Source organism: Bos javanicus, chromosome 2, assembly GCF_032452875.1.
Source record: "Bos javanicus breed banteng chromosome 2, ARS-OSU_banteng_1.0, whole genome shotgun sequence".
Classification (NCBI taxonomy): domain Eukaryota; kingdom Metazoa; phylum Chordata; class Mammalia; order Artiodactyla; family Bovidae; genus Bos; species Bos javanicus.
Window position 1 is genome coordinate 35,319,107 of NC_083869.1, and position 15,036 is coordinate 35,334,142.

The 15,036-nt window shown below is 39.4% G+C and overlaps 1 protein-coding gene across 2 annotated transcripts in view; it reads right to left on the reverse strand.

Moving 5' to 3' along the window:
* TANK (TRAF family member associated NFKB activator) overlaps positions 1-312 on the reverse strand; it is a 96,095-nt gene extending 95,783 nt beyond the window's left edge. Inside the window, exon 1 of one of the 2 annotated variants that reach the window (XM_061436937.1) lies at positions 192-312. The gene's annotated coding sequence lies outside the window, so the exon portion shown is untranslated. The other variant, XM_061436948.1, reaches the window with a different exon arrangement.
* Positions 313-15,036: the final 14,724 nt, after the last annotated feature.

Here is a 15,036-nt window from a genome sequence, read left to right on the forward strand (position 1 = left end):
GCTAGGGACCACATTTTTTAAAAGGCTGAACTTCCAACTATGGCAATGAACAAAAGACGTTATTGAATCACATCATAAATTACTCACTTAACAGAATCAATTGTAGAGCGAATCTGCAACACAGCGGTTTAAGACATCCAGGCTACCTTGCTAGTTTGTGAATTGGTAAGAACTACTAAAGTTCTGATTACCTCTTTTGCAGGTTACAAGACTCCTTCGTAGACTACTGCTCTTTAAAGTAGACAGCTACAGAGTCTGGAAGTTTTATCTGCAGGCTCTAGTAATGCTGCTTAAACTGTCCTGAGATCTCCCTTGTGTTAAACTGGGAACTTCCACTGAGAAATCCCCCAACTTGAAGACTTCCTTTTTTGTAACTATCAACAGCCAATCATGGCAAGATATTGAAATGAAGCAAAGGCTACCAGAAATGTCTGTAAACCACCGTGACTGTAGCTTTGACTTCCTTTTGAAGCAAAGATGCTTTACTTGAAGAGCTAGGACATTTTAACAAAAATCCAGAAATTGTAAATCCCAAAATACATTTGGATTAAGCACATTTTCATGTCAGAAAATTTTAAAGAAAGCATATTTGATAAATGTTTTTTTAAGGTTTTAGGAAATCACTTTTGGACCTAAGCAGTATAGTTATAAACAGCAGGTGAAGACAAGATTTTAGTATAGCTGTCTTTGCTACATGGCCTACAGAGGTCACTAGAATGAAGCCTCATAATAATAAAGTTTATGCTGGATTCCAGAGTCTGACCACAATTTTCTGCTTTCTTAAGAGTTTTCCTCCCAGGGAATTAAGATTTGCTCTTCTATGGATAAGTGTATGTGCCAGAACACTGGGGAAATGCTTTACAAACACATAGATTCTTCTCAGGCTACTTGGAGCAAAACATCAAGTTCTACATGCAAATAGAAGGCATCATGTGCACCCCAGATATTTTCCTTTGTTGTAAAATTTCAGAGCTGGTGTCCTTAAACACCATCTGTTCCATTTCCTTTTTATTACAGATGAGGAAACAGGAGAGGGCAAATGCTCAAAGTCACCAAGAAGGTTAGAGGCAGCACTCAGATTAAAATCTGTTTTTTGAATCTGAGTGTATTTTTCTCAGTGTAGCAGGTTATTAAACAGGAAAAGGACTGTGGCAATGGAGCCCTCTCCTCGTTCAGCTCCTGCATTTTGCGGATAAGAAATCTGAGATCTTACTCAAAGCTTCCCAGTCAGTAAAAGACTAGAATTTAGAACTTCAGATTCTTGGTCTAGTTTCTTTTCCACTTTAAAACACCACCCTCTCTTAAGTGTCAAATAAGCCTGAGATATTTCTATTCCTGAAGAAATTATTGTATAAAAAGGAAATAATTCTGAATTAATCTAAAATGATGAATAAGCTTATGATTAAAAACATTCCATTTACTTATCTAACATATAAGGAAGTATTAATATCCTTTAGAATCATACATTGTCTAATTAGTTTACTGATATAAACCTCAAATTCTCTTGTGTATAATGGGAAAACAAAGCCTATCTAATACTATAAATATAGCCAACAAAAAAGTGAACTAGCCATTGGTGAAAGGAAAACTTTTCTCTAAAGAATTTACTTTTTGGAGTTGGATTTTATAAACATAGTTTTGTTTGTTTGTTTTTAAATCGCTGTTGATGCTTTAACTGGGAAATGCCCCAATGATCCCTCCATTCTGGGCCCCATCCCTCTTCTCTCCCCTCCCCCCCGCCTTTTTTTTTTTTTTTACTTTGGTGTATGAGCTTGGTATGAGCCCAGGACACAGCAGAACCAGCTAATTCTGGGTAATCGGTCTCAACTTGATGGAGCTCTGTTTGCAAGAAGGTCCTGAGGCCAAGACACACAAAGACTCTTTTGGAGGAAATTTTGGCTGTGTGTGTGGAATGTAGAACCTATGCTGGTTCTGGCTCTAGGCAAAACATGTGAGGCAGATGGAAGCTTTTGTTGTCTCTAGTGGTTCCTTTTCCTATTCCCTCCCCCTCCTGTTTTCCTCTCAGAGTCATACACCATGTGACTAGAGCAGACAGAAATACAGTGATTTCTGCAGGGGAGGAAGGAGCAAATTGGTATGGAAAGCCAAGAGAGCCATGCTGGTATTGACAAGGGTTAGAGTATTATGTTTAGGACTGGAGGGGACTCAGTGGGTGGGGAGCTCCAAGTCCAAATTAGGGGTTGGGAGTCACAAGTCAGGTTCCCATTCAGGCAGAGGTGAACGACCAACAGTTTGCTAATCAAAGAATTAAGAGACTGCCACCATAGGACAACAAGGTTCTCTAGGCAGGTCTGGGTGAAAGACCTCCCGAAGAAGAGTTCCTGGAAAGCAGAGTCTACCCTGGAGGAGGTGGAAGTCACAAAAGCTGGTGTTCCTCATTGCTGACCGGGATTTAGAGATAGGCTTCTTCCTTCAGGAGGGGACCCAGGTGCCTGTAACTCTGGCCAAGGAGATAAGCAGCCAGGCTGCACGGGTAGGTGTTTAATTGGGAAACTTAATGACAAAGACACCTGCAGTACAAATCTATATTCCAGGCATGGTATTTGTGGGAGAAGCAGAATTTTCTAGCCTCTACTTGCTGGTGGGCTGATGCTCTGGGATTTCATTGGCCAATGGCCACAACAGGGCTGGCATTTGTAGGGATGACGGATACTCTTTTTTCACTACCACCTCAATCGCTATAAATGGCACTGGGAGGAATGGTTGGTATGGATAGTTCGCAACATAAATTTCTGCCAAAGTATTGCTCCAGTATTGATTTGTATGTTTTCTGTCATAGAGACTTGTAGAATCAAAGTGCCCTTAGAGTGAAGAGGGGAAGGAGATTTGGTGGAAGTAGGGAGGAGGTAGGCATGCTTATTCAATAAACATATATTATCTATTAAGTGTTGGGTTCTATGCTGGGTGTAAAAATCATTAAAATGCTTTTTCTTGCCTTTGAGGGGCTCATGATCTTAAGGAACAGACAGATGGGCAAACAACATTTTCCTCCGCCCATTGCCAAAGATGAGAGCAGAGATACGTACAAGGTGCTGTGTGGGCAGAGAGGCAGTTCTCAGAGCCAGAGCGACTCATGAGAAGACGCCTGCCTAGACGTCCAGGAACTGAGCAAGCAGAAGATCAAGGGTTAAAAATCAATTTTGTACCTTTTGCATATTCTCAGTAAGTTCATTCTGATTTCCTTTAGGCTAACCTATTGGCTTTTTGTTCATTTCTATAGATTTATAAGTAAAAATTTTCTAAAATCTTAATTTGGCCTTTAACATTCTAAAGGATTATTTATAGTCTTGATGATAGATAGACACCATTTTAGTGTTTTGGGTAACTATTGTTACAAACCAAAGCTGCAAGGTACCCAGAGAGCCTGAGCATGTAAGAAGTATGTTAAGCCTGTTATTTTAAGACTAGCAATAAAAGTAGGACTCTACCTTTCCCAGTGCTCTGTCATCCTCATTGTATGATGGCTACATATTTTTGGCTATCAAAAGAAAGAGGACACTTCCTTATGTATGAAGAAATAAAGGTTGATAAAACTAAAATCCAAAAATATCTTGACAAACTCATGTTGTAGGCTGATGCCTTATGAGCTATAACAGGAGTAACTATAAAGTTGTCTAGTTACTACTTTTACTTACAGACTACATTACTCTACAACCATCCACCATCCTATAAACAAACAAACAAAAAAAAACAGGAAAAAATTGCATATGGTCAGAAAGGGATGATGAGATGCAATTTGTATCAGTCATACAAAAAAAGACTTAAGACTTTCACCTGAGGTGGATATAGAGGGATGCTAATAAAATCCCAAAATGAATAGGACCTTTGAATTCCCTCTACAATGAGGGAAGCACTAGTTCTTTGTCCAGACCCATCTTTCCAGGTGTTACTGTTTAAAAAGATCATAGACAAACTAGTTATAAACTCATTCATGTTACATATGTGTGATTGCAGGAATGGAAGATGTTTAGCTTATAGCAAGGAAATAACTGCATTTAAATATCAATTATATTCTTCTATAGAGTTCCAAGGTAAACCTCAAGGTAAGTAGGAGGCAAAAAGAACACAATTTTGCTTCACTGTAGAAAGAAAGAAAGAAAAATAGTAAGTTACCTTGGGAGATAATGAGTTCCATGGTCTGGGGAAAAATCAACATAGGATAAATGACCATTGCTTGGGAACATTGAAAGGTTATAAAAAGTCTTAGCTAAGATAATAATGACTAATACCTATATAGCATTTCCTGTGGTCCTCGAACAATTCTAAGTGATTTACATGTATTACCTCATTTAATTCTTTGAAGTACCCTACGAAGAAGGTGCTCTTTTACAGATACAAAAACTGAGGCATAAAGAGAACTAATTTATCCAAGGGCACATAGCTAGTATGGAGAAGGCAATGGCAACCCACTCCAGTACTCTTGCCTGGAAAATCCAATGGACAGAGGAGCCTGGTAGGCTGCAGTCCATGGGGTCGCTAAGATTCAGACATGACTGAACAACTTCACTCTCAATTTTCACTTTCCTTCATTGGAGAAGGAAATGGCAACCCACTCCAGTGTTCTTGCCTGGAGAATCCCAGGTACGGGGGAGCCTCCTGGGCTGCCATCTATGGGGTCACACAGAGTCGGACACGACTGAAGCAACTTATCAGCAGCAACATAGCTAGTAAGCGTAAACCTCTGTCTGCAATGCAGGAGACCCCGGTTCAGATTCCGGGTGAGGGAGATCCTCTGGAAAAGGGATAGGCTACCCACTCCAGCATTCTTGGGCTTTCCTGGTGGCTCAGCTGGTAAAGAATCCACCTGCAATGTGGGAGACCTGGGTTGGGGAAGATCCCCTGCAGAAGGGAAAGGCTACCCACTCCAGTATTCTGGCCTAGAGAATTCCATGGACTGTATAGTCTATGGGGTCGCGAAGAGCTGGACACGACTTAGCGACTTTCACTTTCACTTTCTGACATTTGTCTCTAAAGTCCATGTTCTTAACAACTTCACTGTAGTGCATCTGGGATGTCCGTTACAGTGTACTTGATTGAATACAGATTCCTTCAGTCATTCCTTCAGTCACTGAGAGCACGAAATCTTAGAGGCAGAAAGAAATTCAGATGTGTTCTCCACCACTTTTTATTTCTTCTCACGTCCAATTTGAAAGCTTCCAGCCTGCCAGGAAGTTAACAAACTGAGCATGTGTCACCTCCGATCCCTGCCAGATATCTACCAGTTTGGTCTTAGGATGGGCATGTAAGGATGATATTACTAGAGACAGCAAAAGAAGCGTGGGGCAGGAGTAGGGATCATGGGGAGAAGTGGAGGAGGTTGTAGGCTTGCTGCCTTTTCTCAAGTGTCAATTTAGAGCAGCCTTGCAGCAGATGCAATACCATTAGTTAAGGAAGATGACAGTGCACATTTTGTTTCTGCAGATTTACTTAGCCTTCAATTTTCCCCCCTTCTAACCTGTTATGGATTGCTCAGTAAGTCTCATAAAAAAATCCATGATACTTCCTACCAGATACAAGGTGAACGATCTAAGTCTCCATAAAAAATCTCTATAAGTTGACAGAATTTCATCAGGGAATGAAGGTACCTCATCACAGAAAGGTTTGTTTCAGTATTATACATTCTACTTTCTCTTTTAGTGGCCATTGTAGCAATATATTTAGTTTATTGCCAACTGGTCCTTTCATTTTGATCTATGTACTGGGGTTTCTCTTGTCTGAGGTTAATGAGAATCACCAACCAAAAGAATGAGTCTCACAGGCACCTTCTATCAAGCTGAGAAACCCAGAAAATAGTTTAGGTATTAGAACAGAGAAATTAGAAATTATTTGGATTCTTTATGAAGGTCAAGAATGTATAAATGGTGGAAAGCAAATTTTGCACTACCTGAGACATTTATTTTGGATTTATAAAGTTATGAAATTGAAATTGCTCTGAGGTACTTAAGGTGCATCAATAATTTTCTATGCAAGCACACGGCACAGTAATTTAGTCCCGATATAGTTTCTAATATTAGCAAGATTAATAGTTCCAACTTGTAATTCCATATAAATGAGATAAAAAAACATTTTACCCCATCTATAACCTCTAAGACATGATGGCAGTGAGACGAGAAGAGAAAAGAGGGAGAGACAGGAAGGATAATCCATAAACTCTGGATTTTTTCTATGGCTTTAATAAAATAAGTCAGGCTTTCAAAGATCTGACCTTTGAAAATGGTTTAGCTTGATTCCAGGAGGGTGTTGGGAGGATTAACTAGCTGAATCTTGCAGAGAGATTTCATGATTTCTTGTGTGTTATTTATTCTTTGGTTTACCAGTTAAGTTCCTTTTTAATTTTATCATATTTGGAGAGATGCCAGAAACATGACAAAAAAATTCAATAAACATGAGTCCCAAGTAAAATCAGAAGCTATTGTTTGAGGAGGAAAAGTTGAGGTCGTAATAGAAGTGTAGGAGTAATTGTTTGTATATGTGTACAGCTGTTCTTTAGATAACCTAGTTGTAGTCCTCTACTTCAAAGGATAAGAAACTGAGATTCAGATTGACTTTTTCAGTATCAAGCAGCTGATTGATAGTGTTGACAGCTTTCCTGTCTTTAAGAATTAGAGATTCTAGATCCCATGTACCGATCATCTTTGACTTTATAATGTGAGGATGCCGTTAAGGTTTGGAAGCTGAGTGGAGGTGACTAGAGAACTTTAGATTACTCTATAAGTGAATGGCCTATGTGCTTTGTCTTTTGTCATTGGGTTTCAGGCTTTGAATGGGGAAAATCACTGCTTTATTGAGAGGTAGTCTAGCAGAAGGGTAAGGCACACAGTTCCTGGAGACTTATTGTCTAGGTTCCAAATCCTAACTCCATGGATAGCTCCTTGCCTAAATCTTACGGTAGTTTTGAGGACTGAATGAGTGTATCTAAAGAATTTAACCACTTAGCAGTAAATGGCAACCCACTCCAGTGTTCTTGCCTGGAGAATCCAAGGGACGGGGGAGCCTGGTGGGCTGCCGTCTATGTGGTCACACAGAATCGGACACGACTGAAGCGACTTAGCAGCGGCAGCACATGATGAGACTATGTGAGATTTTTGTTGTTGTTTATTCACTGTCTCTATAAAATCACAATGTGAATTTAAATGAACTTTATAGGAAAACTAGGCAGAGGGAAATTAAATTATTTAAGCAAGGTCTTTTTATATCTCTGTGTAGCATCCATATTTGTTTTTTTCTTTTTCCCCATTATAGTCTATGCGCAGTTTGGGAAAACTCCACCCTTGATTCCATGCGTAAACTAGGATTGGCTTAAATCAGTCAGCATATAACATTTCCCTGAACTTTGCTATTGTGGTGAGCAGATCTATTGGTGAGAGCTATTAAGTGACTCAAGTCAATCTAATCTCAGTGAATTCCAGAACTCTGGTCTGGAATACAGAGCTTACTTTCCTTTATCTCTTGACTTCCCTATTATGTAGCACTTAAAAAAATTGTTTAAGCTAATTTGAGTTGGCTTTTCTGTTACTGGCAACCAAAATCTTCTTGCTATAATACTTGTTATAGTAAAAAAAGAAATCATGAGTAACAGCAATAGCCATCAAAAAAAAAAAAAAAGACTTTTGGAGAAGTTGCTATGTGGCAAGCACTGTCCTAGGTACTGATCTTTATAATAACTCTGTGAGACAGTCAGGAATCTCACGAGTCAAAGAGTGAAACTCTGAACACCATGTACAAAGTATCATGACAGTAGGCCTTATGCTTCCAGCAGATCCTGTTTGTGGCATTCAGTTCAGTTCAGTTCAGTCGCTCAGTCATGTCTGACTCTTCACGACCCCGTGAATCGCAGCACACCAGACCTCCCTGTCCATCACCAACTCCCGGAGTTCACTCAGACTCACATCCATTGAGTCGGTGATGGCATCCAGCCATCTCATCCTCTGTCGTCCCCTTCTCCTCCTGCCCCCAATCCCTCCCAGCATCAGAGTCTTTTCCAATGAGTCAACTCTTCGCACGAGGTGGCATATTTTGTACTAATATTTTTGCAGAAAACAAATATAAAAGTCTAACTAGTTTGGCTTCCTTTTCTTTGATCCCTCAGATGATTTTTTTTAAATAAGTACAGGACATAATCATTCGGGCACAACAATACTGAAACTTGACAATTGATTAGGGCCCTTGTGTATTTAGGTTTGAATTTTTAATTTTGTTTGTTTATTTTGCTTTGTTTTAGTACAGGCTTAATATGAGAATCTTAGAATTTTTTCTAAGATTTGAATGTTCATTGTTTTTTTTTTCTACCGCATTTATTATAATCAAGATATTATGTTCATTTGTAATAGATTGCTGTGGCAGAAAGTCAAACTGTCTGATTCTTTGCATTCTTTGAGTTTTTAAACAAATGCTTTGATAGTTTATTCCTCAGAAATGAAGATATTTTCCTCCCCCTTCTTATATCAGTGAGAAGCCAATAGGGGAAACAGACACCATAGAGTAATTTAAACAGGAAAAGTTTTATATAAAGAATTATTAATTGTAACAGATGGTGATTTATAAAGGATAAAGATAACTCAAAAGAATAGCCTAGAGTTCAGGGAGGGTACCCAAAGAGGGAGCAAATGTGGAAAATATTCCTCTTCCCCAAGACTGAGATTAAGGCCACATTGGAAAAGGTATGGCTGTGGACCACTGGATTGCAGAGAACTTTGCAATCCAGTTGCCCAGATTAGGACTGATCTGTGGACACTGGAAAAGCAGGAACCACTCCACTCCTCCAAAGTGCAGATGGGCCAAGGCTGGGTAACTGACTTCTGGGATGCCTATGAGACTCAGGAAGCTGTCAATCAGGATGCTGCTGAAACTTGATGAGAAGCTGTCTGTACATGTGCCGCAGTAACTTGATGGAGATGAGTGGCACTGGATGAACTTCAAACATGAAGCTGGCAGCAATGAGCTGGGAACAAGAAGAAGCAAATGGAAAGTTCCAGAATCAGTAGGAGAAGCCCTGTTCCTCTCATAGTCTCTCCAGTTCTCTACACTGACAAAACTTGACATTGCGCTTATTGAAAGAAGAAATATTCCAACATTTCAGCTCCGTTTCATAGGGCATACAACAGAGTGGTTTTGGAACTGGGAGGAAATATACAGTTTTACCTAGAAACTTTTTAATGTAAGGGATTTGTTTTCATTTTAGCCTGTTATGACAATGTTCAACAGTAGCTTTTATTGAAGTATATTATCTATATTACTTGAAGATAGATATAACACATGTTAGCTCTAAAATGTTTTTTTCAGCTCCCCACTGAAGCCTTGTTGCTGCTGCTGCTGCTGCTGCTGCTAAGTCACTTCAGTCGTGTCCGACTCTGTGCGACCCCAGAGACGGCAGCCCACCAGGCTCCCCCATCCCTGGGATTCTCCAGGCAAGAACACTGGAGTGGGTTGCTATTTCCTTCTCCAATGCATGAAAGTGAAAAGTGAAAGTGAAGTCGCTCAGCCATGTCTGACCCTCAGCGACCCCATGGACTGCAGCCTACCGGGCTCCTCCATCCATGGGGTTTTCCAGGCAAGAGTAGTGGAGAGGGGTGCCATTGCCTTCTCCGCACTGAAGCCTTGGGGCTCCCCAAATCCTCCTTGACTGGTGTCCAAAATAGGCTAGACCTTTACTTGTAATAGAAGTCTTTTACCCCAATTAAAATGTAATTCATAAAGGAGAAACGTTATACTGTTATGGGCCATTAAACCTTAGGGTAACTGAAGACTCTAATGATAACTATTGATAAGGGAAATGAGAAATTTTTGAGGAACTAGGATGGGGGTGGTCAGTGAAGAAGAATGTGGGCTAAGAATGAAGAGATTAGGAGTACCAAAGAGTTGTATCCATTTCTCAGTTTTGTTTAACCTGATGACATAGAGAAGGGGCAGGAGATAAGATTCTTAAGGCAAAATGGGATTTAGCAGTAACTACAGTTACTTTGTATATGGTAGGGTGGCTTAGATATTTTTGAAGTGAAATAATGAGTAACTGAATGGTAGTGGAAGATGGAAAGTCCTTTGCATAGAGTGGATGAAGGGAAGGGTAATCTATGATGTCTAAAATGACATCTGGCTCTAACACATCAATACTTTATCATTCTATCTCTTGTCATCATTGAAACTTCTAACACAGAACTTGTTTACGAGGGGTAGGACATAGGAGAAAACTGAGAAGCAAAGACGGTGGAGCACAGGTGAAGGTGGGGGATGCAGATGCGAACAAGGACGGCTGAGTGCAGGCGGGCTGCAGAGATGGGCTCTTGCCCAGTGTGCAAGGCTGCGGTTGGGTTTCTTGAGAAGAAAAATTAAATTATCCAACTTGTAACAAACATAGTTAATTTAGTATTTGATGACACATTCATTGTGAATATTCTGTTCTTGAATTGGAAATCTTTTTCGTTTTCCCTAAGCTGAAACTTTCCCCTATCGTTAGGGAGACTTTCCTGTCTCTTTGGAACTTTTCTAAGCACCGAAATTCTGAAACACACAGTTTAGCTATATCTTATATATTCTTTTATTGTTCTAGAATTATTCCATGTATTTTGAGAGTAGAGGCCATGACTTGCACATAATTTGTACCCTCACAGTACCCAGAAGTCCTATGAGGTTAATTACACATTTGAGTTAATGATATATCCAAAGGAAGAATTTCCTATTGGCATTACATGTTAAGAAAAACTTCCTATAGTAACAAGACTCTTATTCACAGAAAAAAGAGACTGAAAGGCTTTGGATATTCCTTCTTTTCTGGAATTGAATCCCACCCAGAAACTTGAGGAAACTATACAATTGAATACTTTGGTCTTACCCATTTATAAGAATTATGGTTCAAGATATACAACAAAGAAACTTTATGACAATGTTCATAATGAGTCATCACTGGCAGGACTCCAGGCTTTCCCCCAAGATCTTGAAAATAATTCAGGGCACAAGACAAGAGAGACAAAAATAAATATTAATAAAGAAGATAAAGAAACACATTTACTAAGCAACTTTGTTGTGCTGGATGCCATACTAACTGCTCTGTATTATCATTAATGTCATTATCTCAATGACTCATCTCAACCACACTATTAAGTAGATTTTGTTCTCGTTCTGCAGATGAAAAAACAGAGATGGCAAGGTCACACAATTACTAAGTGGAACCAGGATTTGAATTGAGGCCTGTCTGATTCTGGAGCCCAGGCTCTTTCTACCATATGATGTACTCTTTCTTGAGAGGAGAATCTATAATAATCAGAATGAGTGGAAAATTCCCTTAGTTTAGGTGCACAATCTGAGTCTCCTCTAAAACCAGAGAACATTTCCGTGGGGATTGGGTTTGCAGCTTTGAATGAAATTGGTTGGAATGAAGTGGGGGCTTGTCAGGGAAGCTGCCTGCACAAGAACCAGTTTTCAACCAACTGGTGACCCAGCAGGCAGGGGTGTACTGGGCAAGGTTTTTTTTTTTTTTCCAGTTGAGTGCTCCTTGCTAGAGTTAGGGGGCCATGCTCTGGAAACAGGTGGAACCACAGCTAGAATAGCTTTGGAGTCTTGAAAATTTCTGAGGTTAAATGTACCTTGGGTATTTATTATTTGGATTTCCCATCATGTTTAAAAAATTTCTGTCATCTAGTTGAGACATCTTTTGTGTATACCATTCTCTTCTGAGCCTTCAGAGGAAATGGTTATGTAATGGCTGAAAGCTCTGAGTAAAAGAAATTACTTTGTACTAGTTTGTGGGATACAGAGAGGTATAAAATATTATAATATAACGAAGAGAAGAGGTAAGGAGGTCAGTTAGGAATGATGATTTGACTGTAAAGTTGGCAGATTGTGGGGACTGGTTGTGGAAAAGCAAGGAAAGGCAGTTGTTGACGATGATACTGCATCTGTAAGTAGATGATTGGAAAACTGCTAATGCCAGTGACTGAGAGAAACTGCTGTGCCAGACAACACTCTAGATACTGTATGCACATCTCTCATTTCACTGAAACTTTGTAGTCACTCTAGAACCTAGATGAAGGATGTAGAGAGAATGGGACTATGGTGGTGAGATGTTCAGTTTTATGCAAGTTGATATTCAGCGGCAATCAAGCATCTGTGTGGAGATAAATTCAGTTTAGTTCAGTCACTCAGTCATGTCCGACTCTTTGTGACCCTATGGACTGCAGCACGTCAGGCTTCCCTGTCCATCACCAACTCCTGGAGCTTACTCAAACTCATGTCCATCAAGTCAGTGATGCCATCCAAGCATCTCATCCTCTGTCGTCCCCTTCTCCTCCTTCCCTCATTCCTTCCCAGCTTCAGGGTCTTTCCCAAGGAGTCAGTTCTTTGCATCAGGTGGCCAAAGTATTGGAGTTTCAGCTTCAGCATTCGTCCTTCCAATGAATATTCAGGACTGATTTCCTTTAGGACTGACCGGTTGGATCTCCTTGCAGTCCAAGGGACTCGCAAGAGTCTTCTCCAACGCCACAGTTCTAAAGCATCAATTCTTGGGCACTCAGCTTTGTTTATAGTCCAACTCTCTCACATCCATACATGACTACTGGAAAAACCATAGCTTTGACTAGATACACCTTTGTTGGCAAAGTAATATCTCTGCTTTTTAGTATGCTGTCTTGGTTGGTCATAGCGTTTCTTCCAAGGAGCAGGCATCTTTTAATTTCATGGCTGCAGTCACCATCTGCAGTGATTTTGGAGCCCCCAAAAATAATGTTTGTCACTGTTTCCATTGTTTCCCCATCTATTTGCCATGAAGTGATGGGGCCGGATGCCATGATAAATTAGCAAGGATTTAAGACCACTCATTAAATTTAAGGTGGTAAATCCTATCAAAATCTGAGGAGACTAATTGAAGCTCTGCATCTCAATCGTTATTTCCCTTTTTTCCCCTTCAGTTCACTGAGAAATAATGGGCATACATCACTGTTTAAGTTTAAGGTACATGGTATGATGGTTTGATTTACAAATATTGTGAAATAATTACGATACTAGGTTTAGTTAGTATCCATCATTTCTTATAGACACAACAAAAATAAAAGGAAAAAAGTTCCTTGTGATAAGAACTCTTAGGATCTACTCTCTTCACTTTCCTATATGTCATGTAGCAGTGTTAACTATGGTCATCATGTTGGACATTACATCTCTAGCACTTATTTATAACTGGAAGTTTGTATCTTCTGACCACCTTCCTTGAACTCCTTTTCCTCCCACACTCTGCCTCTGGTAACCACAAACCTAATTTCTTTTTCAAGGAATTTAGTGAGTTGGTTTGTTTCTTTGTTTTATATTAGATCCCACACATAAGTGAGATCTTATTCCTTCTTTGCCTTATTTCACCAAGTATAATGACTTCAAGGTTATTATGCTTATGGGTGGTAACAAATGATAGGATTTCCTTGTGCTTTTGTATGGGTGAATAATATTCATATATATATATATATATATATATATATATATATATATACATGTATCTCACAACTTTATTCATCCATAGATGGACACTTAAGTGGCTTCTGTGTCTTGGCTATTGTAAATAACACTACTGTGAACATGGTGATGCAGATATCTTTTTGAGTTAGTGTTTTCATTTCCTTTGGGTATATTTCCAGAAGTGGAATTGCTGGATCATATAGTAGCTCTATTTTTAATTTTTTTATGAACCTCCATACTGTTTTCCATTGTGGCTATACCAATTTACGATCCCACTAATATTGCAAAAGTGTTCCCTTCTTTCTAAATGCACACTAGTATCTATCTTTTGTCTTTTTGTTACCATTTCCTTTTGAAATTTTTCAGTAAATGATTATTCTTTCTGGACAATTCCTTCCCCCACATCCCCCAACCCCCATCCCACCCCCATGCCAAATATAATCTTGTCAGGATTCATCACCTTACTTTTTATTTTTTTAGTAACCTTTAGTTTACCTTTAGTAAACTTACTTACCTTTTATTTTTAAAGTTGAATTTCTGGATTTGTGTTTTTGAGTGACTCCTGAGCAAATTTATGATGTGAGCTCTTAACACTGTTCTCTGCTCTGGGACTTTAGAAGAAAACCAGCTGCAACAGGAACAAGTCTACTTATACTGCTACACACATCAGTAATTTTATTATTGAGACAGTTTTAACACAAAGTGTAGATTCAGGCTATATCTATCAACAGAACACAACGGCTTAATTTACACACTTATTTAAAATATTGCTTTAGTCAATATGACCGAACCAGTTTGGTGTGTAGAATCAACCTCAGAGGCTTTCATCATTCTTTCAGGGTAGGTTCCACAAACAGGCAATGAACAGACTGTTCAAATGAGAGTTATTTTTTTAGGCTAGATACAACAGAGGAGCAGATTTCCAAGAGGTCTTTTTAAGGTCTCTTAGGTCTTCTTTTCCAGAAAGCCTGAATCAGGCGCTTCACTAAGCATCCTCCTGCCTCTGGCCTTTTATGTTCCTGAGTCTCAAATATGATCTAATGCTGACCTATTGTGTCCCTAGTTTTGGCACTATCAAGACTCACAGCTGTGGCCTGTGCTATTTCTGCTTTACTCTGGATTCCAGTGTCATACTTCCAGTCTTGATGTCACGGTCTTGGCCTGATTCCTGCCATTCCCTTGCTTGAAATCCTGCCACTGCTTCCACAGCCTACCTGCTAGTAAAGATTTCAGAAGTTATTATTTCTCTAATCCCTCCAATTTTTTTCTTTGATTTCATCTTTTCTGTCATTGAGGCCAGCTTAAGACTGGGAGAAAACGTAATTGTTTTGCCTTCTTTTCAAAGCTAGTGCAGCTTCTTAAAAGCAATGGCAGGATTAAAATCTGACAGAGAGTCAGAAACTTGTTCCTCTTCTAAGTACTTAATACTGTGTGGGCTGCCTCATAAGTGGGTTCATAAAAGCAACCCACACAGTATAAAATAGTCTATGGTGACTTGCTAGAAATCAGAGGTTTACATCCTAGAATAAATGAAGAAAGGGAAAGCTCATTTTGTCCATAACCTGGCCTTTTCCTCAGCAG